Here is a 25,229-nt window from a genome sequence, read left to right on the forward strand (position 1 = left end):
ATGTGTAGACCCAGATTTCCATATGTTTAGATGTATCAGTATTCCAAACCCAGTAGAGAGAGAAAAACTGGCCATCTTTTGTTCATTCATGGGATGTACTAGGCTAGCATTTATTGCCCATCCCTAATTGTCCTTGAGAAGGTGGTGGTGAGCTGCCTTGAACTGCAGGTTCATGTGGTGTAGGCACACCCACAGTGGCTAACTTAAACTAACCTCCCCGCTGTTAATGTAAAATTCTGAAACTGTTGTAAAACTGAATTTGGCTTGCTTTCAAGTTTTCTAAAAGATAGGAAGTTTTTGTATTAAGTATTTGCATCATTTCCACTTGTCCCCATCTTTCTTGGGTGCACCATTGGTTTCAACACCCTCCAGTACTTAACTAAGCTAGCTATTCTCACAATATGTAAACCTGGATATGCTATGTATGTAAATGTTATCTTATTTTAAGTACATCTTGGATAGATAATGCAGTCTGATTATTTTTAGTGTTTGGAATAGTAGGGCAGGATTGTGCATCATTTCAACTGGTTAAATTGTTCTATTCAAAGCATTCTGCACAGCAGCCATTTTGTGTTTTTCTAAGGATGTGGAAAACTAAGGTGATATGTTGATCAGAAACTTTATAAAAATATAAATTCATATTAGATTGTCCACTTCTCATTTGGCATGCCTTGTAAATAAAAACAAGCAGATCTTAGCTGCAGTACACACTGGCTGTGGTGATAAGGCATGGCCTTTATGGCTGGAAACCTAGGGATGATTTGTCAGTTGTCTGATTGTTCTGCTTTACTAGGCATTCTGTAAACCAAAGTTAGAAACAAATTCCTAATTGTATTTCAGTGAGTTTATGAAACTTCAGCCATCTTTAGGAACCTTAAATTTACCTTGCATGCAGAAGGATATGTGCATTTAGTTTTGAGGTGTGCTTGTGCTTGTTGAAAATGTGGGTAGTATTCCAGGTTTAATTTATGTAGGAGTTATAACTTGAGGGACTAGTGTTGCTATAACCCTCTGAGGACTTCAGAAACAGTTCTGCAGTGTGTTAGAATATTACTACATTAACATTTAGGTTCATGCAGAAAATACTGATTAAAGATTTTTGTTTTCCGTTCATAAAGACTGCTGAGTTATACATAGTTTTGAAGAAAGCATTTTTGCATCGAGTTGTTTTGAAGTTCCGTAGTGTGAATTCATGTCTTGCATCTGGGTTGATGTGATGGGTGTGGCTTCCTTGAAACCACACAAAGGAAAAGCAGCACTCTGCCTTCTAAAATACATTTACTGGAACAGAAGTGCATTTGGATCCCACTGCATATATGATGTCTGATCAATTCTGATCTGATTTATAGTTAAAAACATGAACACAGATTGAAAAACTGAAATTCTAGAAATATGTAGTCTGGGGCTATTAATTTATTTTCAATTGCTGACTTGCATTCCAGAATTTTCTGATATATTTAGCTTTTTGTTTCTTGCCCTAAGTGATCATTGCACAATAGAAATGTTGAAAGTATTTGTGTGGTTCTTGAGAATTACTATGTAAATAAGCTTTGCGTTGACAGCAGTGAAAACTGCTGAACTAGTTCAGAACGCGTTAGTATCCGAGGACTTTGGGTTCACTAAGTGCTCTTTTTATGCAGGGCTAAGACATCACTAGATCTTGATAGACCATACTCAAGACTTCCTGATTCTTCTAAATGGAATTAATATTAATTCAGGTACTGGTATTAACAAGTCGCCTGATCATGTACAAATAATTTGATTGTCTAGTTGCATAACTCTTCAAATGGTGGTTAGGTTAATTTTGCTTGGGTCCAAATAATAAACTTGTGTCTACACAGATGCTTGAATGTACCAGTACCCAATCGATATAGCTAGTATTTGTCGGAAATAATAGCTGAACCTTGCAACCCCGGTGCAGAAATTTTAAATTGACACCCTCAGCCATTCATTTTATTGAACATTTCCTGTAAAAGTGAGTTCTTAGAAATATGGTCTGCATTTTTTTAAATCCCCAATTCTTAAAGGTAAATTACAGAAAGTGTACTGTACTGAGAGCAATGTGGTTTTAAATTTGTTCAGGAGTATGGCTAGGTGTATTTGAATGTGTGTCCCAATTTTAAGTGAAAGTTCTGCAGGGGGATATGTTAGATTTAATTTCCCTGTCTTATTGTTATATATAATGAGGTTTCTTTCATCACTTAACTAGGCTCCTCATTGAGGACAAGTAACTTTAAACTATCAAATTCTCAGTGACCCAAATTTACTGTCAAAGTAATGCATTAGTCATGTGCAAATCATCCATCACCTTGTGGCAAGGAAAAGATACCCAGTAAATTTAAAATCAACAGAATTTGTTGAGCGATTTGGTTCGCTCTGTAGGCAGCTCACCCTCCAACCACCTGTGAGTTTTATGAAGCTGCAGCGTTTACACATTAGTCGCCAATTAAACTCACTGCGGAAAGTGATGTTTGTTAATTAACATATAGAGATCTATGTTCATGCAATGTGACTCAACCTCTCCAGCCCAAAAAAGGAGCAGTTCAAACTGCAGGGTCTCATTTCTGCAGGTAATAAATTGTTGTCAAAGACTTAACAGAAAAAGAAAAAAAATTCTCTTGTTTTGTTTTTCTTAATCTAGTTTTTCTCTTTCTGACTCTAATTCAGCCCATTTCCTCTTTTGTCATTTCTCTGTTTTGTAATCCTTAAATCTCTAAGTACGAGATGCTCTCTTATTCTTGCTGTGTTATCAGTTTATGCCTCCAGCAACTTGCAGCGTAAAAAAATAATCAAACTTGAAGGTTGAGGGGAAAACAGGGAACTCTACAAGTTGTCCTACTCCAGTGAAATCTGGGGCATATTCTTAAACATTAATTTCATCTAGCCTGGTGGGTGAGCTCTGTAATTGAGGCACTTGATTTCTTGTTGAAGACGGGGGATTGGGAAATAATGCAAGAAACATCTCGGTATGAAGTGGGCTGGCCAAACCCCACCCCCTGCAATGCTATAATAAAATAAGATTGAACAGGGCGAGCATAAGCTAATCATTGTGAGAAGGCCAGTGTGGAATAAAGGGATTGGAGTATTAACACGATCAAGGTATTTGAGGATTGTGCCAAACTAGGAATAATCCTGATGGTGGAATAAACCAGACTTGGAGAACATTTTGTAAACGTGAATCAACATAAAGTAAGGCTGGGTATTCTTCTGCTAATATCGTTACTTACATTTGTTGGATTGTGAGTTTATTCAACTCTTCCATACCAGTCTCCAGATTTAAAAATATACTGCTGATTATTTTAAGGTAGATTCTGATGAGTTTCATGCCCATTTGTCTAGCCTAGGGCTTTTTAAACGGAATATAATCTGATAAATTTCATTTCTTAACGTAGCAAAAAATGTATTTTGCAGCAGTTTATTCCTCAGCTGAGCACAGTTTACTTCAATTTATAATTCTTGAGATTCCCTTCTTTATTGAATTAATGAAGGCAAGCATTGTACTTGTGTAAAATGGACAACTTTCATTGTTGAAATGTAGTATTGTGCAGATTAACTCATTAAAGGTAAGTCCATAAATGCATTTTGTAATAAAAAAAGAAAATGCTGGAAAAACTCAGCAGGCCTGACAGCATTTGTGGAAAGAGAAAGAGTTAGTGTTTTGGGTCTGTATGGCCCCTCTTCAGAGCTGAAGAGAAGTAGAAATGTGATGAAATTTATACTGTTTAAGGGTGGGGGGGTACCTTCTGATCTTGACCCAGTTGTTCTTTCATGTTCTTGCTTTCAAAATGCCCAGTTTAAATGAAGGCTCTTTTACGTCTGACCATACTTTATTTAATGTATGTATTCCAGGTTTTTGGTGCAGAAAATCACCTTTTTTCTGTGAGGAGACTGAAGTGAAGTAAGCTTGGATAGTCTGAATTTACACTTGACATGGGGCAACCCAGAGAACTGCTCACAATTAAATAACTAAATTGATCAATTTCACCCAGAGTGGGAACTCAAAAAAATCACAGTGCAGTTGGAATGTTGTGCTTTGGAATGGGGAAGAAGGCAAAGAAAGTACTCAGTATTGTAGCTTGCTGTTAGAAAGCAACATTCCATTCCTTGACAGTGACAGACTTGCTTTAAGTACAAAGCTCATTAAAACATATGTTGCAGAATAGAGTCAGTTCTACTTTACAGTATCTCTAAGTGAAATGAATGAGGATCTATGTTCCAAAAGTAGAAAAATGTGATTCTATTTGCACTGGTTTAACTTGAGTACAAAAAAATCAAAACCTTGTAGCTTCCTTTCATTTCTTTACATATTAAATGTATAGTAATTAAAGTGAAAATGTAATCATTTTGAACATTTCAGCTTTATGCTTCATATCAATTTCTTGATGTTAGGACTATCTTTAGCCGAAGTTACAGTCAGGTTAGTTTTCTTGAGAGCCCCAAATGTTGAATACATTCCAACAGGATCCAGAGTTCTGAGAGCTTTGCTCATTGGCCACTAATATGCAAGCCACGGTATACTATTTGACCATGGTTCAAAGTCTTACAATATACTGGTTTAAAAATGATGCAAAGCCCTTTTCAGAATAGTGGCTATTCTGCAGTGACTATTGTTAACCTATTCCTAAGTCAAATATTCCACCTTTAGAGAGTTTTTGGAGGAGAGTGATGCTTTACTTGCTGTGCTGTCATCAGTGGCACTCTGACTTCACAAGGTATGCTGGTATCTCCAGAATGGGACCTGCCAATGTTAATACTGCTGTTAAAAGCAAAAGATGTTCTGTTTTCTGGGTGCAGAGACATCGTAGCCCTGCCCATCTATATAGAATTTAAGAACGAAATTAGTTTGCGCAACCATTGGGGACTTTGGGCAGAACAAGCTCTTTTGGGGAAGAAATGACAGGGAATGAAGAAAATGGAAGAATTTTTAAACCAACCATAGAGTGCTTTAGTGTTTTGTCACACTAGTTTAATTATGAAAACAATTGCTGTACAACATTTCAGTGCTATTGTGCAAGAACATTTTATTGAGCAATACTTTTTTTCAATGTGCTGGAATGTTACTATCCAGCTTTTTAAATCATGTCTATTGGTCATGGCATCAAAGTTTTGAAAATGCTTTTTTTGGATAATTATTTGTGAACTATTGTATTTGTATATTCAAATAACCAGGACCACTAATTCTGTGGCACCTCCAGATGAATGATATGGCATGAAAATGTAAATTCTGTGACATCTTCATTAAAAGTTTGGGCTATCTGAATAAGTAAAAGCACACTGAGAGATCTCCCAGCCTTGGGCGGAAATGCTGAAACTGCATTGGTCAGTTATCATAGCATCTTGGATGACTGTGTTCATAGCTCACTGCCCAGCCTCATCATGACTTTTCCACAAATCAAGTGGAGTAAAGCAGTGATGAGCTCCCTGATGCTCAGTTTGGGTTCCACCAGGATTGCTCAGCACTCCTGACCTCATTACAACCTTGGTTCAAACATGGATAAAAGAGCTGAACTCCAGAGGTGAGATGAGAGTGACTGCCCTTGACATCAAGGCAGCATTTTACTACGTATGGCATCAAGGAGTTGATGACATCGTCTCAGTTCCAGGACATCACTGCAGGAGTTCCTCAGGGTAATGTCCTAGGCCCAACCATCTTCAGCTGCTTCATCAATGACCTTCCCTCCATCATAAGATCAGAAGAGGGACTGTTTACTGATGATTGCACAATGCTCAGCGCCATTTGCGACTCCTCAGATACTGAAACAGTCCATGTCCAAATGCAGCAAGACCTGGACAATATCTAGGCTTGGGCTTACAAGTGGTAAGTAACATTCGTGCCACACAAGTGCCAGGTAATGACTATCCCCAACAAGAGAGAATCTAACCACCATCCCTTGACATTCAGTGGCATTACCATCGCTGAATTCCCTACTATCAACATCCTGGGGGTTACCATTGACCAGAAACTGAACTGGACTAGCCATATGAACACCGGCTACAAGATCAAGTGAGAGACTAGGAATCCTGCGGTGCGTAGCTTGCCTCCTGACTCTCTCCAAAGCCTGACCACCATCTACAAGGCACAAGTCAGGAGTGTGATGGAATACTCTCCACTTGCCTGGATGAGTGCAGCTTCAACAATAATAGAAGCTGGACACCATCCAAGACAAAGCAGCCTGTTTGATTGGCACCCCATCCACAAACATTCACTCCCTCCACCACCAACATACAGTGGCAGCAATGTGTACCATCTGCAAGATGCACTGCAGGAACTCACCAAGGCTTCTTAGCACCTTCCAAACCCACGACCGCTGCCATCTAGAAGGACAAGGGCAGCAAACACATGGAAACACAACCACCTGCAAGTTCCCCTCTAAGCCACACAGCATCCTGACTTGGCAGTATATTGCCGTCCCTTCATTGTCACTGTGTTTAAATCCTGGCACTCCCTCTATAATAGCACTATGGATGTACCTACACCACATGAACATGTGGTTCAAAAGGCAGCTCACCACCACCTTCTCGAGGGCATTTAGGGATGGGCAATAAATGCTGGCCTAGCCAGTAATGCCCACATCCCATCAGTGAATTTTTTAAAAGTGCTCCTTTTTCCTCAAATGTTTCTTCTCCATAATGCACATACAGATCTCTCTCTTGGGCCCACTTCTACCTTTCACACAGCAGACATTGCCTCACAAAAAAAATTCTTTTTTGTCCACATGGTTATCTTTGCATCCAGTGTTTCATTCTTGGCCCCCCTTCACCCTTCAATACTTTAACCCATAATCAAGGATTCTGATTTCACATGCATAATGGTGTCCAACCCTGCTTCTTCATTGAATCATAAAGTAAAGGAGACCATTTGCTGAATTGTGCCTGGAAAAGCTCTTTGGAAAAGCTATTCAATTAGTTTCACCCCCACTGTACTTTCTGCATAGCCCTACAAAATTGTCATGTCACCAAATGACTATCTGACATGCAGACTTCGTTGAGCCAGGCCTTCCTTGACTTGCCTCTTTGACTCAAATACTTGCGTACCTCTGGCTTCAACAATCTTTTGGCCATCTGACAATTCTATGGTCCCGTGAAAGCTGAATTTGAGCAACACATTGAACTGTGTCACAAGAAACCCATGTCAGAAAATGAGGGATATACTGACCAAAATGAGCAGAAGCAGCTGAGCCATTTTTCCGCATCAACCCAAATTTGAAAGGATGTATTTTAGACTTCACCTCAAGCCAAAAAAATCCCCAGTAAGTAATTGTGATGTCAAATCGCACTCCAATAATTACACCATCAATACAATGTTCACCACACCTCGCTGATCTACTGGGTCAATTGACCATTGCCATACCAATGAGTGTGTCAACATTTCATATCTCAGCATTGTGTAATAGAACCAGAGATGGAATCTATAAATCTGCTATGCTTGCCATTGCTATTGATGCAAGTCATTTTCAGATTGATTGTTAGAATTCCTGCTATGCATTGACACCATGGTTCAACCTTTGATCACAAAAGAGGGTGATATCAGTCTTATTTTAAATGTAATGCAATCCCAAGTCTTATTTATAAAAAAAGCCTTTTCTGTTAAAGCTGATGAATATTGAATTTGAAGATGGTTCGATATTGGAAAGCTCAGAGTTAAAATGTTAACCAGTGATGTATTTTTGCAGATGGCAACTCCGTACAGATGTTGAGTAAACAGCAACATTCACAGTGTGTTGTCTTAAAAAGGGCCTTTGTTTATACAGGATGACACCATGAATTCTTGTACACTGAAATGTCAGTTCCAGCAACAAAAGAAATTACAATTATATGGACATTGCTCCTTACTGAAACTTTGGGATCTTTGACATAAAAATTACAATAATTTTCTTATTTCAGAAAGTAATTTGCCAAGTTTAGAAATAAAAGATACAGAACAGCCTGTGGGTGAAAAAAATTGGGCTGCAAAGGCATCTGAACTTGAATCATAACTTGCATCTTCATTCAAATTTATCTTTCTTGGATTGGTAGCAGTTTTGTTATGGTTACTACTGAAGTAAGAATTTTACCTCATAAAATAGTGTTAAAACAGTGTTGATTGCAACCATAGGGAAGTGCGCAGTCCAACCATGCCATCGTTCTGGCTGATGAAAGCGAGCATGGGTGACATAAGGTGCAAATAGGTGGTGTTTATTTACTAGAACATATACATGGAATTGTGGAATGATGTACCATAGAAGGTCGCCCTTCAGCCCATCATGCCTGTACTGTAAACATCAAAATTACATGGAGTGTCTCAAAGCTGGCAACCTCGGGACTGAGTTCGTGCTGGATTACAGATCAAGCTGTTCGGACTGGATCAGGTATGTGGAGTGTTGAGGGTGTGTTTTTCAAGTAAGGCTTACAAAGGCAGTTTAGAAAGAAATACAGAATGCTGCAAGATAAGCCAGGAAATATTTTGGAGCTGCTTCAGATCCTTCAGTGTTACTTTACCGGAAGTGTGGCAGTAGCTCTGTTTATGTAAATGGGGTTCCCGCTGCACTTCAGTGAAGTGTTGGTGGTAGAGTGGGAGCTGCTCCAAAGAGCTTCCCAGCCAGTTAGATCAAAGTGTCAGTGAGGAGGGAAAGTCAGGTGATGGCAGCTTTAAAAAAGTTTTTTGGGCATTGCTGGTTTTTGGATAGCTGGATTTGAGACACTATTTGTATTTTTAAACCATCCCAATATTTATACATGGCAATAAAAGTGGTTGCTGTCATTCTGTCTATTTAAGGAGAGTCTAGAATTTTCTTTAAATTTTTAGCAATATTTTAAGAAAATCATTGGTCAGTAACTCATTTTCCAATGACCTGATGGGTTAAAGACTTAATTTAAGAAAGAAAATTAATTGACTGTGTACATAGAATAAATTAATATTGGGTAAAAAAAAAGCACAAGGAGTATCTGTTTCTTTAAGCTCTCTCGCGCTTCTGCATCAGAATCTTCAATTCTTTCTGCTCCCAGAATTGACTCTGAAAATTTTAGTCAGCTTGATGGAATGAATTCCTAAATTTCATGAGCTTTCAGTAAATTCTATTTTGATTATATATTAATCTTGTTTTGAATGTGGAACTTCCGTTGGATCACATTAATTAGCTCAAGTAAAATAAGCGAAAACTGTAAAATGGAACCCAAAAGAGCATTATAGAGGGGTTATATGAATAAATTTATTAATCTGTTACTGCTTAGCTGCAGTAAATAACCACCAAATAACATGGCTTGTATTGGTAGAGGGATGGACTGCTGCAAATGTCGTCAGATCCATCTGGCGAATTGTCACAATTCTGGTCAACTAAAAATGATCATCGTGTCTTCAACAGGGTATGGGTAGCCAAAATTGTTGTTATCTGGAATTCAAGCTAACAGGAAACTTGACGAATTAAGACTTTCCTTTGGGGAAAACAGGAAATTTATGAAGCAATATCGTTCAAGTTTCAAGTTTATGAAATAAATTGTCAAAATTAGAACCACTTTTTGATTAAATATTCCTGCTTCATGGATCTAATATCTTGATCAGGTCAGTGTGTAACTAAATTAAATATTCAACATTCTTAAAAGGTTTATCACTTTATCCCATTAACTCCTGATCTTCTGTAGTTTCTCTTCACCTGTTCTTCCCCCCCTAACCCCAACCCCAATAAATGCCATACCCTTATAACCAGTTCTATCTCCCCCATGCCACTGACTTGGATTGAGCCCAACTGCCCTCAACACCACCATTGTTTTCGATCCTGAGCTAAGCTCTCGGTCTCAAAGGATTGTCTGCTGCCACCTCTAATATTTACTGCTACCTCAGCCCATCAAGACCCTCACAGACTTTGCCACCTGCATGCTTTGCTGCCTAGCTTTTCATCTTCCACCCTACTCAGCTCGTCCAAATTTCTGCTGCCAACTCCCACTCACCATCACACCTGTGCTTGCTGTCCTACATTGATCCTGATACTGAACATTTCAACTTTAAAATTATCATCCTGTATCCACCCCCTCACTATCTCTGTAACCTTGCCCAATGCAGCAACCACCTGCTACAAACTTTCTACACCTCTTACCCTCTTTTGCACCCCCATCTCTACCCCACCATTGGGGGCTGTGCCTTCAACCACCTTAGCCCAATGGTTTGGAATTTTCTACCGAACTTCTCTGCTGTCCCCGCACTCTTCTTTTAAATCTCTCCGTAAAACTTACCTCTTTCACCTTGGTCCCCCTTCCTAATATCTCCTCATTTCCTACAATTACAAAAGTGATTACTCTTCAAAAATACTCGGCTTTTAAGCACTTTAGGACATCCTGAAAACATGAAAAGCACTATTTCTCCCTATGGTACAGGTTCCATGTTTGTCCTCTACACTGCTGTATGTCACTTTGGGGCTTTTTCTATGTTAATGGTTCCATGGTGTTCTTTTGGAGAAGCATGGGATTCTCTTGGTACCCTGACCAGCATTTCTCCCTGAACCAACATCACCAAAACTGATCGATCATCTCATTTTCTGTTCGGGACAATGCTGTGTGTAGTTTGGCTGCTACATTGAGTGCAAAAAATGAGTAGATGTAATTCATGGGTTGTGAAGTGCTTTGAGCCACCTTGAAGTATTAGACAGAATATAAAAGGTTTTCTTCAGCATTATAATGCAACAGGGATACCTCCTGAAGTATGGTTAATGCTTTCCCTCATGTCTGAAGTTCTGCCTCACCATTTCATTATTATCCATACAACTTGATTTTACTTACGGAAAAAATGGTATTAAATGAATGCCACCTGCACTCATTGGAACTGCTTTGTTCAAATGAATTGGTATTGCACATTTGCCTGTTAAATATTTGCTTTATATGCAGTTTATATTTATTACTCAGTGGAATTATTAATGCCATTTTAATTGTATCACATGGAAAATCTTTTGCGACCCTCTGTCCTAGTTTTGACTCATTGATCCTTGGTTCTTATTTTATGCCACTTGCTGAACACAACCTCACATTTTTTATTTATTTTTTGCTGTTTGCCAAATTCAGATTTAGTAATAAGTGATCACTTTCTTAATAGCCTCGCCAAATAACAACAATATTCTTTTTAAATTCGGTGATGTGCATTGTACTTCATACAGGCCTGTAATCTGTTTTGAGATTAACATTGGAGCCCTTTTCATAGAAAGGAAGCCTTTAAATGTCACATTATCTCTTTTTGAGTAACATAAGCCTATATATTGAAAAAAGCTGAGGGGCTGCTTAAATTGGAAATAAGATCAATGGCATGTTAAATGAGTAAACATTATCATTAATTATTGTGGGAGTCTTTTAAGATTGCCTCTTAATGTATGGTTCACGGACTTGGTCCTTGCAATCATACCTGTCCAATTTCTACAGAAAGCGATTCTTTCCGTAAAATCATGACTCAAGGGAGACGTGTTAGAATATTAAAGGAGCACAAATTTGAACTGAGCAGCGGGTAGATCTCTCCTTATAGCGAAGAGAAATTTAGAATATTTAGGTCAGCTTCCTAACCCCTGACGTGGCATTTCTTAGATCCTCTTTATTTTATCCCATTGCTGTCTATCAAACTCCAGTCTCTTCACAATCCAGTGCCTGGGAGGACTGACATTGAGAAAGATTGCTTAATTCTTACTCTGTCATATTCTAATGAAATTGTTTCATCCAATTGTTTACGAATTCCTTTTGAACTTGTGCAGTGTCTTTTAATTTGGTCTTGGAATGTGGGCAATGCTGGCAAGTCTCATTGCCTGTACTACTATAGGGGCTTCCTGCCCTGCCCCTATAATAGTGCTATTTAAGGAATTTGAGGATTTTGGCTGATGCTATAACATCATTAAACAGTGCTGTGGCATTGTGTGACCCTTTCATGATGCTTGTCTATCTTTTCCTTAAAAAAAATAAGTTTTGGCTCAAATGCACAATTTTGAATTAGTGACACAAACATAACCTAACCTTATCTGACTTGTACCTGTGAATACAATATGCACAAACCACCTCTTTCAGGTACCATGCCCTCAGCGGGTGTTGGTGACCACGGACTTCTATTGGATTGGTTCATGATTGTTTGACAATGTATTGCAGTGTTTTGCCATTGCCTTGTGTAGTATGGCTGACCAGGAAACTCTCCTCTTAATGCATGTCATCAGGTGTACTGGAAGGATTCATAGGCTGGTAATTAACCTGTTTGGTCACGTTATGAGCTCACCCGTAGCGATCAAGTCCTGGAGTGGGACATGAACTTGAAGCTTCTGTTCCAGAGGTAGGGACGCTACCACTGTGCAAAAGACCTCCATGCACACAACCAGCAAGTATTTAAAGTTTTCAAATTGTCCCCTTATCACCTTTAGGACAGGAATAACTAATGTTGGTTTACAGAACAAAGGCAGACAGACTTACAGTTGCATAAGATCTTTCATGACCACAGGACATTCCAAAGTGCTTTACAACCATTTAAGTACTTTGAAATATAGTCACTGTTGAAATGGAGGTAACAAACACATTATATGCACAGCAAGCTCCTGCAGCCAGTAATGAAATAATGACTAGGCAGTCTTTTTTACTGAAGTTGGTTGAGAGCAAACTACCTTGCTCTTCAAAATGGTACCATAGAATCGGTTACACCCTCTGAGGGGGCAGGAGGGATCTCGTTCATGTCTTATCTGAAATGCGGTACTTCCAACTGTTGCAATAGTCTCTCGGTGCAGTGCTGAAGTGTTGGCCTGGATTTTTCCCTCAAGTCTATGAAGTGGGACTTGAACCCACAACCAACTGACCTTATGGTTCCATGGGTACTGACTGGGGCAGATAGGAAAATTAAAATTACAATTTTAAATCAAAACTATTTCTTCCAGAAATGTTCAGCAATTCAGAGGAGTTTCTGTTTACTAATTATAGGACACAATATAGAAAATGCCCACTCAGCCTGTTGTCCCTGTTGAAGAGCTGTCTAATCAGTTCATTCCCCTGCTTTCTCCCTACACCCCATAACTTTTTTCTCCAAGTGTTTATCCAATTCTGTTTTGAATGTTATGTGCCAGGAATGAAAACTTTCCACTTTTTGCCAGAATTTTGACTTTTCTGATTATGGAATTTTGCCCATTGAAATGTTTTTTGGACCTCCCTCTCGCCATAATCCTTTGCTTTGCTTCACATGGGCATAATCCAGCAAGGGCATAATCCAATCATGTTCTGGTGTTAGTATTTGCTCCATCCTGTATTAAAGACTGAAATGCTGAGGTCACTTTGATTTCATACAAATGCATTGGTCCACAGTCTTGACTAATTGCAGGTAAAGGGGAAAATGTGTCTACCCACTTGAAGTCTAATAGTTCCATCCATTTGAAGTGGCCTAGAAGCATTTACATTTCACTACAGATCATGAAAAATACTGTAGTTTTCTGGCCCCTCACTCTGCAGTCACTTTGCACAATGGTGTACATTATTCCTTATCATAAAAAAAAATTCAAAACCTTTTGTTTTTACCCACACTCAACCTTCTATCATTGAATCTGCTTCATCCACCCATTAGGACAGCACGTTCCTGATCACAACTCACTTTTGTTTCTTTAAAAAAAACCTTTGGTTCTTTTGTAAATCACCTTAAACCTGTTTTATGGTTACCAGCCCTTCTCCCAAAGGAAACAGTTTCTCCTTATTTACTCTTACCAAAACCCTTTATAAATTTGGATACCCTTATCAAATCTCCTCATAATCTTCTCTGCAGGGTATCTGTGTAGAATTATGATGACCTATTGTCGGCTTGGCTTAGTTGGTAGTATGTGTCTGAGTTTGAAATTACGACATTGAACTTCATAATTCTAGGTTGACAATCCAATGCAGTGCTGAGCATGTGCCAGTTAGGAGGAGGTACAGTCCTTTGGATAAGGCATTAAGCCAAGCCTTCAGCTGCTAGTTCAGGTGAATTTTCAAGGCTTCAAAGCATTATTTGAAGAAGAGCTGAGTTTTTTGGTACTCTGGCCAACATTGAGTGCAACCAGCATCAGATAATCAGATTAACATGTAATTTGTCTAATTCCTGTTTGTGGGATCTTGCTGTGTACCAAATGGCTGTGAAATTTGTGCCATAATGTACATTTTGAATTAAGAAACTAAGTGCATTGGTTTATTGTAATGTATAGGAAAGAAAATCTAATTGACCCTAATGAGAAGCAAGTCATACTTTTTAATAAGTGGAACATCAGTTATCTATGTGCAGATTGTTTGCATCCTCAAATATTCATAAGAATGATTAGTTAACAATGGGTAACCAGTGGAAGTTGCAGCTTCCAGCAATTTTTTCCCCATTTGAGCTGCCATTTTTGTTTTGAGTGGTGCTGCACCAGGTGATCAGTCAGCTGCTCTGCTGCCTCCAAGTTTTTCCAAGGAGCCGCATACAACTCTTAACTGCTGGACCTGCCACACCTGAGAGCTTGATCAAAGTGCTTTCTTCATCACAATCACCGTAGCACTGAAGACACTATGCCCTTGATCTGCAGTGATCCTGCCAAAAGCAGACTCAGGTAGTGCCTACAAATTAGAATAATTACGGAGCCTGGCTGCATGTCTGGGAGTGGGAGTAATCAGCACTGTAGTGCCAGCTGATACTTGCTGACAGAAGTAATTGAATGCTGCGGGGTACATTGGAATGGAGTGTGCGCACAGAGAGGCAATCAGCGTCTTGCTCATTATTTGCCAATTAGCTATGGGGATCCTGCAATTGTGGTGGATCATTGAGCTTCTGCTGTAACTTCATGGAATATAACCATCTTTATATGTTAATCTAAAATTGCAATTGTAATTGTGCTCTTTAAATTGTGTACCAATAGAATTGTTTTATGTATAAAAGATACTGTGCCTATAATATAGTTCTAAAGCACTTGCCAAAAACACCATAATTGAAGGTGGATTAGCTTCTATATCCTTTTACTCTTTGAAATGCGTTGAAGTTCATTTTTATAGAGAGCTGATAGTCAGCTCTGTGGTGTGACTTAGTGGAGAACTTGCTAAGCTGACTGTTGGGTTGAAAACTACTGGTAGATGTAATGTGCAAATCAGGTTGCACTTAAATTTGGTAAAGCCTGTATAGTCTATGGATGTAGCTTTATCTACTTAGCACATAACACAACTCTCATCATTGTAACTATCTGGCTTTTCAGATTGATTCCTCCATATGTACATATCCAGTGGCAAAAGTCAAAAGCTGTCTTAGCTTTTGGGCATAAACTTTGGTTCAAAAATGGTTACTTTGTACTCACCATAAAAGCTCAAATTTACCATATCCTTGCTGGAAGCAAAAAAGTATAAGATGGTCCATTGACGGTTAGATGACTCCTGCCTTTCTACGGATCATAACGTAAAATTCTAGAACAGATTTTGGGGAATCGTTAGTTGCCGTCAGTTTCTAAATTTGCAGTGGATATTTATTTATTGGTTCTGCTTTTGAAGAAAATACACTGAGATATCAGGGTAAGATTCGCCAGAGCAATCACACAACCCCTCTTCCCTGATAGGTTTCACATAAAGAGGAATAGTAGCTGTGCCAGACTCATGGTCAGCAAAGTGGTTAGTATTGCATCCTCTGGGTATCGCTACTATGGACGAGTCTGTAAGTGCGAACTCGTTTATTTCAGGCCTGTTGTGTCTTTAGCATTTAGCCCTCACCTTTCCAAGCAGCAGGAATGTGACCAGGATATGCATGTTTCAGTACTTTATTCATTCATGTGGGAGTCGCTGGCTAGGCCAGCATTTATTGCCAACCTCAAATTGCCCTTGTTGAGAGGGCATTTAAGAGTCAACCACATTGCTGTGGGTCTGGGGTCACATGTAGGCCAGACCAGGTAAGAGCAGCAAATCTCCTTCCTATAGGACATTAGTGAACCAGTTGGGTTTTTATGGCAATCGACAATGGTTTCATGGCCATCATCAGACTTTTAATTCCAGATTTTTATCGAGTTCAAATTTCACCATCTGCCGTGGTGGGATTCGAACCCAGGCCCCCAGAGAACTGCCCTGTGTCTCTGGAATACTAGTGCAGTGACACTCTGCAGCAGAACATTTATTACACAGCCTCACAATTAACTAGCAGAAATTAAGAATGAATAGAATACCTTATTTACACAGCTCTTTAGTGTGCCTAAAGCACTTAAAGGGATTTATTCCACTAATTACTTTTCAATGACAGGTTAAATGCACAAAAGTTTGTCCTTCCATGATAGCACATAGAAGTATACTGTATGATTTTCTTCAATCTTATTCCCCGAACAACTGAAGGTAACTTATTAAGGATAAGTTTCCAAGGGTCCCACTCGCTCTCCTGTAGCCCATTCCAATTGCATTTTTAGGTGAACTTGGACTTTTATTGGTAGAATATTCGTCCATACTGCAACAGAGCAGGAATGCGTATGGTTCCAATTGACTGATCGCAGGTCTGGTGTACATCTGCTGCAGCAGCAGCTGGAGAAACAGGCCTGAGCCAGGCTTCAATTGACTGCCTGATCACTGCAGGTCAGATGAGTAATGCTGAATTCGTGGGTTCTGTGCAACTGAGAATCTGGACACTGATCAACCTCAGAATAGCTGCAATCAGAGGAAACTCAATACTTCTGTGGGTGAAGACTGCCTCAATCAAATGGACTTTTAAACCTGATCCAGAAATTCCAGTGTAAAGTGGGCATGGGAACAGCTCATCTGTGCTTACAGTTCTGAAATCTTTGTGCTATATCATTTGAATATGCCAAGATTAAGCTGGTGGCTGAACAAAAATTGTGAAAACTCAAGGCGACATCTCCTTTGCAGTCTTGCTACCTAGCAGCTTGGAAGCTTGAGGAGTTGCAGTTTGTGTACATTCCTCCTTCCTGTAGAATGAAGTTTGTTGAAGAGCATTTCTTTTATTATTCAGATAAGCAAAATGATTGTGGAAGATCACTTCTTTCCTAGTAACCATTCTGACACCAATTTATGCATTAGAAGGGGTAAGGCAGGTGGCAGTAGAAATTGTTCAGCTCCATAATTGTGAGACTTTGAATCCTTTCAAAATTTATGTAAGTTGCACAGAACTATGAAACGTAAAGATTGTAATTGTGCTACATATATTTTTTAGTCTTTGAAGATTGGACATGTTCCAGATGTAGTCAATTACTCATGGGGGAGGTGGTGGCATAGTGGTATTGCCACTGAACTGGCAATCCAGAGACTCGGGATAATGCGGAGCCGGGTTCAAATCCCACCATGGCAGATGGTGGAATTTGAATTCAATAAAAACCTGGAATTAAAAGTTTGATTGTCGTAAAAACCCACTTGGAAATCTGGCCCACATGTGACTCCATGACCCACAGCAATGTGTTTCACTCTCAATTAGGGAAAGGCAATAAATGCTGGCCCAGCCAGCGACACGCTCATCCCATGAATGAATATTTTAAAAATCTCCGGAATCTAGCATATGTAGGTATTGCTAGAGCATATGTAACTAAAAGAATTTGCATAACATCTACAGTATTTTATGAAAAGAAAATCAATTTGATGGTCTAGCTTGTCTTCTCTCATTCCATGCTCACTATTTACACAAACTTTTGTGCAGTTAACCTGGCTGTACAAGTCATTGCAAAGTAATTAATGGAATAAAGCACTTCAAGGGACATAGGCAGAATAAAGAGCTGTGTAAATAAAGTATTCTATTCATAATTTCTGCTGTTGTCATAACAAAAGTGAATTTGGACCCAATTTCAGCGAAAGCATTTGTTTCTATCACAGAACATTGTACAGTTGGCTTCTCCTGTTTCTAACTAGACCTTCCTGAAACATGTCAATTTGGGCAACTGATGGATATGTGAAGAATGGAGAATTACGTTTCTCCGGCTCTTTTCCACCTCCCCCATCCATAATCCTTTCAGAAGATAATGATCCACGACCTGCTGCAGTTCTATGGGTCTCTGCAGATCTCCTGTACCTCTTTGAATTGGCCATTTTCCTGCATGAAACTGAATTTTGTTAAGCTGTTTTTTGGAAAGGATCATTGCATCTAAGACTGCGCTGTTCAGCACTCTTTAGCAGTGGTCATTTGCAATTAAGATTAGGGAGTACACGTTGATTTTATACAAACTAAATGAAGGTATATGGATTTTTCAAATACTTATAGTCAAGCAATGGAAAAATTACTAAAGATATTGCTGAATAGATTTTGCTAAAGACAGACTAGCTGCTCAGGCTGAGTTCACTTCTGCAGTTCACAAATAGAAACAGCGGCAGTAATTCTTGCCATGGAAGTATAATAATTTTCATATCTTTCTGGTTTATTGTAAAGTAGGTTTATGAGGGTAAGTATAGTTAGGTCTGTCTGTGTGATCTAATTACATTTGGAGTCAAGTAGACTGTAGGCTTTGACTCATCAAAAAGAAGCTAGGTGCTTGACATGCTAATTAGTAAACATGGATGCTGGCTGAGCACGTAAGGTGTGAAGGGGATTTGCATTTTTAGATAAATGAAGGGAGGTTTGGATTTCAAAGGGATGTCTGTTTACAAATAGCTAGACAAGCAAGGCTAAGAGATATGTTTGTTTTTCCCAAGGGTTACTGGCAATATATAGTGACAACATGAAAATTTTTGTAATGAGGGAGATACGGTTTTATAGACATATGAAACAATAGAATTTACATATTAAAAAGAGAGAAACATATTTAAAAGAGAATGTGGCTTTGTGTCAGGAGATCTAACAACAGTATGTGTAATAGCCTTAATGAAGCCTCCGCCATTTGTGCATAAGCCTGCAACCTACTGAAGCTGGAGAAAGTCATTTGGAATTCCACTGTCTAGGGTAGTGTGTTCATTTGCTGGATCTGTTTAAAATCTAAAATGCACTTTTGGACTGCTGTCTTAAAGGTGTAACTGGGAGTCAGGTTAATTAGGAATTTTAGGAGTTACAGGAGTAATTTATAGTCCTATGTATGTGCTTGAATTTTTTTCTTTTGTTAATAAGTATCTTAGATTTTTTAAAAGACTAAACTAAAAGCCTTGGTGGACTTGTTACTTTGGAATTCAGTACATGCTTTTCAAATAAATACAAATTGCAAAATCGTTGTGATAGCACAATCAAATTTCCTTCGTGGATTTGGTCCACATGGCACACTTAATCTGCCGAATCATAACAAATTGGGGGCTTGTCCGGTATATTTGAAATTCCTCGTTTGGTTTGGAATTGGTGAATTTTAAGGTTACGATTATGAGAAGCATTTTGAATTCAGGAGTTGGTGTGAGGGATTTTTAAAGTGGTGAGACTGCAAAAATGGCTGTATCCATGATTAAAACTTCTTTTGGAAGTAGAAGATATATCTGGGTTACAAAAAGCATCTAAGGGTAAGTTAAGAGTTAGTGGATAAGTTGCAGTTGAGGTTACCTGTAGGGGCAAAGAAAGCAGACACAGTTGAAGTGATAGCACAGCATTTGAAGTTGGAAGTGATTGATACCTGACACTCGTGAGTCACAGCTGGAGGTAGTGAGACTTCAGTTACAAATGAAGAAGCTTGAATTTGAGCAAGCAATGGAAATGAAAAACTTGAACTAGAGGCAGCAGAAAAAGGGAAAAAGAGTTTCAATGCTGAGGTTAGGAGTGTAGTACTGTAATCTATAGGTTGGAAGAAGCTGTTCTGGTACAGCTTTTTAACTCATTCCACTCACAGGCCATGGCAGTTACTAGGAAGGCCAGTTTTTATTGCCCATCCCTATTGCCCTTGATAAGATGGTGGTCAGCTGCCTTCTTCCACACAACTGAGTGGCTTTCTAGGCCATTTCAAAGGACTGTTAACAGTCAACCGCATTGTGTGTCTGGAGTTACATAAAGCCAGACTAGTTGACAATAGATTTTCTTCCCTAAAGGACATTAATGAACTGGATTGGTTTTTACAACAATCGAGTAGTTTCATGGTCACCATCACTGATAACTAACTTCTTATTCCAGATTTATTTAAATAGTTGAATTTTTTTATCACCTGGGGAGTGAGTGTGTGCGTCTGTCACTGCTGTATTTGTAGCTATTTGTTTAAAGTAGTCAGGGCAGCAGCAATATAATGGTTGGAAGGAGGAATGCTTATTTCAAGGCAGTTGATTTTAAGAGACAGAAGCAAGCTGCCGCAAAAACCTTTACAGTATGCATAGTTTGAAGGGACCGCTTCAGCTTGCTATCAATTCACAAAATCCAGACATCTTGGTGCCGTTTCTGCTGAGTGTTTTGATCAGAGGTTCCTATAACTGACAGCTCAAATTGGGATCAGATGAAAAATAGAAGACAACAATCTTTTGCCATGAAAGCATAATTATTTTATTTGCGGCACAGAAGGAGGCCGTTCAGCCCATTGGGTCCATGCCAGCTCCCCAAAGTCTATCCTGTGCCCTGCTCAATCCCTGTAGCCCTGCAGGCTTATTTCCTTCAAATGCTCATCCAATTTCCTTTTGAAATCACTGTCTCTGCTCCTTCCACTCTGGCGCAAAATGAGTTCCACACCATTATCACTCACTGTTTAAAACAAAAAAAGTTCTCCTTCACATTCACCTGTATCTCTTGCCCTAAATCTTTGCCCTAGGTCCTAGATGTGGATCTGCATTGATTCTCCAATTCGGTGAGAAAAATTAGTATTAAATCAAAACTGAAGTAAATCAGATAGGATGTGTAAAGTAGGACCATTTTTTTGCGGGCGGTGGGGAATTATGGAGCCAAACTGGAAATTCAACAATCTAGTATTTTTGTAATGGTTGGGCTCTGACTGCATCCAAGCTATTTCTAGACTCTGTTTTCAGTAATGCTTCACTGAAACTTGACCATCTGCTCCCAGTATGTTTACCTCATGTTCAATTGGACATGTAATAGTACGTTTTTGTAGTGAGGTGGCAGACATTGGGACAGATCAAAAAGATTGTGTATTCAAAAATTTCTATAGAACAGTACAGTATTAAATTTTATCACATCATTGATTTCAAGAAGTCACTGGGCGTTCTGATGAAAGATCATCTTGATGTAAAATATTAACTCTGCTTCCCTCCACAGATGCTGCTTGACCTGAATGTCTCCAGCATTTTTGTTTCTAAGTCACTGGATTGAGTTTTATTAGTTGTTGGTGTCGCCACAGTAGCATTTCTTAGGATTTTAAATATCATTGTTATATTGGAGTACTTCAATTGATAAATTTGAATGTTTGAATTTTAAGGGAGGCTGACTTAGTAACCTCTTGACATTTAACAGCATTGCCATCACTGACTCCCCCATCGTCAACACCCTAGAGGGTTACCAGTGAACAGAAATTTAAATGTCCAGCCATATAATTACTGTGGCTACAAAAGAAGGTCAGAGGCTGGAAATTCTGCTGCAAGTTGAGTGCAGGGTCCAGCAATACTCAAGAAGCTGAACAACATCAGACAAAGCAACCCGCTTGATCAGCAGCCCATCCGTCACCTTAAACATTCACTCCGTCCGCCACTGGTGCCCAGTGACAGCAGTGTATGCCATCTACAAGCACTGCAGCAACTCACCACGCCTCATTCGACAGCACCTTCCAAACCCACAGCCTCTACCACTTTAGAAGAACGTGGGCAACAGATGCATTCCCTTCCAAGCCACCCACCAACCTGGCTTGGGAATTATATCATCATTCTTTCACTGCTGGGTCAAAAATCTGGAAATCCCTAATGGCTCAGTGGATGTATCTACACTTCATGGACTACAGGGGTTCACGAAGATTGCTAACCACTGCCTTCTCAAACCCCAGTTGAGGCTAGGCAACAAAACATCCCATGAATGAATAGTTTTTTAAAAAACTGACTTTCTAGGTCTCTGCTGGAATTTTGGTGCAAACTCTTTACAACGTGTAATTTGTATTTAATTTTAACTTGCCATGTGAATTTCAATCAATTTGCATTCATGTTGTAATTAAATTTAAAATATTTATTTTTGAAGCACATCATCTCTTCCCTTTTGGTGCAACAATGCCATAATACCTTATTTGTGCTGAGTCCTGACTTAAGCATGCTTTAAAATTGCTGTTTCCTGGTTTATGGATCCTTTTATTCAGGCACTATTGTAACCTATTTGTCAATGTCAGGAATGTGAAAGCACAACCTGAATGAAAGCCTCTTCTCTCGCTGCCAGCTCTGTGTAGCTGTTTTTCTTCTTCTCTATCCTGTTGTTCTCAATTATCACGCAAAATATAAAGTCAAAATGTATTTTGTGCATGTTGTATTTAGACCTCTAGCTGATATCTGCTTGGTAACTTAAGTAAACTTTTAAGTATTTATCTGTGTGTGCCTTTGAAAGCTAATGTTTCAGATTGAAGTCCTTTCATCTGAACCGTCAACTCGCTTCTCTCTCCACGGATTCTGCCTGACCTGAGATTTCCCAGCGCTTGTTTTTATTTCAGATTTCCAGAAGCTGCAGTATTTTGCTTTTGTATTAAGATGTGAGACCTTCTCAGTTTGCGAGTGGTGGAATGTGGGGCTTCTTATATTACACTGCTTACAGTGATTGAACACTTGCTGATCAAGAATCCAGTGTTGTCTTTGTTGTCAAAGAGTGAAATTTTCATATTCTGTGTTCACTTTAACTGCAAATCTAGTTAGGGTTTCCATTATACAATTCACATCTGGAGGTATCAAGAGAGGGTATTGCGATATGTACTAGAGTTGTAGGATTGTTGCTGGTAACTTCAACGAGAACAATGAAAGATGATGTATTAAGAAATCCCATAATATGTAAACTGGCACATTGTTTAAGTGTAATATTTTCAACAGTTGATTAGGATCCATACGCAAAATTAATAAATCATGGCACTCACTTTTACCTGCACACACTCTCAAATTTCTCCTTTCTGTCTTGAGACATCAAACTGAGGCACAGTCTGCCTGCTCAGGTGGACATAAACACTCCCGTGGCACTATTTCAACCAATACCACCAAAACAGATTACTGCAGCAATGTCCGTGCTGCAGAAGAACTTAATTGGCTTAGGCTTTGAGTGTTAAGAGCATCTAAGGCACAATACAAATGGAAGTTTATTCTTTGGAAGTGACACGTGCTAGGTGTGGTTCCATGGATGTTAGCAGTTCTTCATTTCTAGTGCTCATGTTAATCTCTGTCAGCAATTTGAATAGGGACCATATCTCAATGTTTTTTGATCAACTGCCCTGTGGTGTCAGTATTAAGCATGTCTAGACAGAAAACTCTGACCACCTTGGATATACATGGTCTACAGTTTGCAAATGACTGCAGTTCCTTGCCCACTCTGCACCAGATTTTCAAGCCACTCTTTATCTCTCCAATTCTGCGTACCAGAAATTTGGCCTGCCCTTTTGCCAAAACAAGACTTGTATCAACTCATATCTGGTCACTCAAATATTCTACTTCCCATAGGAGTACGAAATATGCTGAGCACTTCCCATGCCTTGGCAGCTATCTCTCTCGAAAGACCACCATTGACGAGGGGATCCAACATTGTTCAGCTGTGCCAGTTCAGCCTTCTACAAATTACTGCAGCGAGTGTTTGACAACAAAGACTCCCCACAAGGCAATGAAAATTCCTAGTGTACAGAGCCATTGCCATCACCACACAGACATGCTGCAGTGTGACCTGGACTCTGTACCAGCGACACTTAGCACTGGAGAAATTCCATCAGTAATGCCTCCTCCACATCCCCTGGAATCAATGGGAAGACCGTTGAACAAACGCTAGTGCCCTCTTTGAAGGTAACCCCACAAGCATTCCGTCAAAACCGCTGCAAAATCAACCTTGATGGACTGGGTTGTGTGTCTGGATGACTAAAAACAATCTCCGCCGCCAGGCCCTGTTTTTCTGAACACTCAAATGGCCAACATTCCAGGGGAGGACAAAGAAAACTCTGAGACCCTTTAAAGCTCTCCTTGCTGCACGGCACCATTGATATTGATGGCTGAGAGACAGATTGGCAGCAGAAAAGAAAAGGAAGCAAAACTGCACTCCTGATCCTACTATCTTATGGGGCATCCTGCTCCATGTGCCCAAAGATCTGCAGGTCAAGAATCAACCTATTCAGTCACATGAAGACCCATGGCAGAAACTTGCAACTCTGAGTAGATGTGATCCTCAAATCAAGGGATGGCCACCGATGTCTGAACCTAAACCTTCTTGTCTCAATTTCCAACAGGGCTTACTCTATCAGTGAGAGATTATTAACAATGACTTGAACAGACAAAGATACTTTGATATTTAAACTTCCAGTTCCTTTTAAGTTTACCTTGTTGGGGGGAGCACTCATGGGTGCCTATAGACTATTTTGTGGTATGCATTAGTTGAAACTGTTAGGTGCATTAGAATTTGAAATGGTCTAAGTGGTGGACTCTTCAGGTGTATCTTAAGCCCAGAAGACAATTCAGAAATAGCTAATTGATTTACTTATACAAAGGCAAAATTCTGCAAATTTGAAATAAGAACAAAAAAAGCTGGAGAAACTCAGCTGGCCAGACTGTATCTGTGGAGATAAACAGTTAACATTTCAGAATGATGACCTTTCATCAACACTATCAGAACAGAATAGACTTCTGATGAAAGGTCATCAACCTGCAACGTTAACTCACTGTCTCTCTCTCACCCTCACCCTCTCTCTCCTCGGATGCTGCCTGACCTGTTGAGTATTTCCAGCATATGTATGGGCTGACACATAAAGCGATGCCCCTCTATGCCCCATCTTATCTATGACCAGTTCTGTACAACATGAATTGACAAAATGGTTGGGCAAATTGTTACAAACAGTTTTGCCTCAAGTTTTCCACGTTCATGGTGAAGGACTTGTTCACATTTGCGAAGGCCAGACAGGACTTGCATATTGATAGCAATGCTGTGTCCATGTGCTCATTTGACATTGTTAGCCTATGCACCAATGTTCCACTTAAGCCTTAGACATTTGCACTGCAGCACTATCATGGTGATCTAGACCTACCACCATTGCATGAATCACTAATCATTGAGCTTATGAACTCAGCATCTCCTGCAGTTGAGTTCAGTTTTAATGACACCATGTATGCCCAAATAAATGGTGTTGCCATGGGATCCCCTCTAGGCCCAGCTCTCGCAAACATCTTTGTTGGGTTCCATGAGAAACGTGTCTTTGATAGAATGGCACTTAACCACCTACACTTTGCATATTTCGGATATGTTTTCTATGTTTAAATCCGCAGCTGCCTGTAACGATTTCAGCCTTAATGGGCTCCATCCT

General features: G+C 39.5%; 1 protein-coding gene across 4 annotated transcripts in view; it reads left to right on the forward strand.

The window, feature by feature from the left end:
- Nucleotides 1-25,229, forward strand: part of LOC144690336 (guanine nucleotide-binding protein G(I)/G(S)/G(T) subunit beta-1) — a 76,853-nt gene that overhangs the window by 16,240 nt on the left and 35,384 nt on the right. Inside the window, exon 1 of one of the 4 annotated variants that reach the window (XM_078557695.1) lies at nt 3,023-3,189. The exons of 2 other annotated variants lie outside the window; for them this stretch is intronic. The gene's annotated coding sequence lies outside the window, so the exon portion shown is untranslated. Of the gene's footprint in view, nt 1-3,022; nt 3,190-25,229 lie in introns of those variants that run through there. One more of the 4 variants, XM_078557697.1, reaches the window with a different exon arrangement.

This window comes from Cetorhinus maximus, chromosome 15, assembly GCF_964194155.1.
Source record: "Cetorhinus maximus chromosome 15, sCetMax3.hap1.1, whole genome shotgun sequence".
In the NCBI taxonomy this organism is placed as follows: domain Eukaryota; kingdom Metazoa; phylum Chordata; class Chondrichthyes; order Lamniformes; family Cetorhinidae; genus Cetorhinus; species Cetorhinus maximus.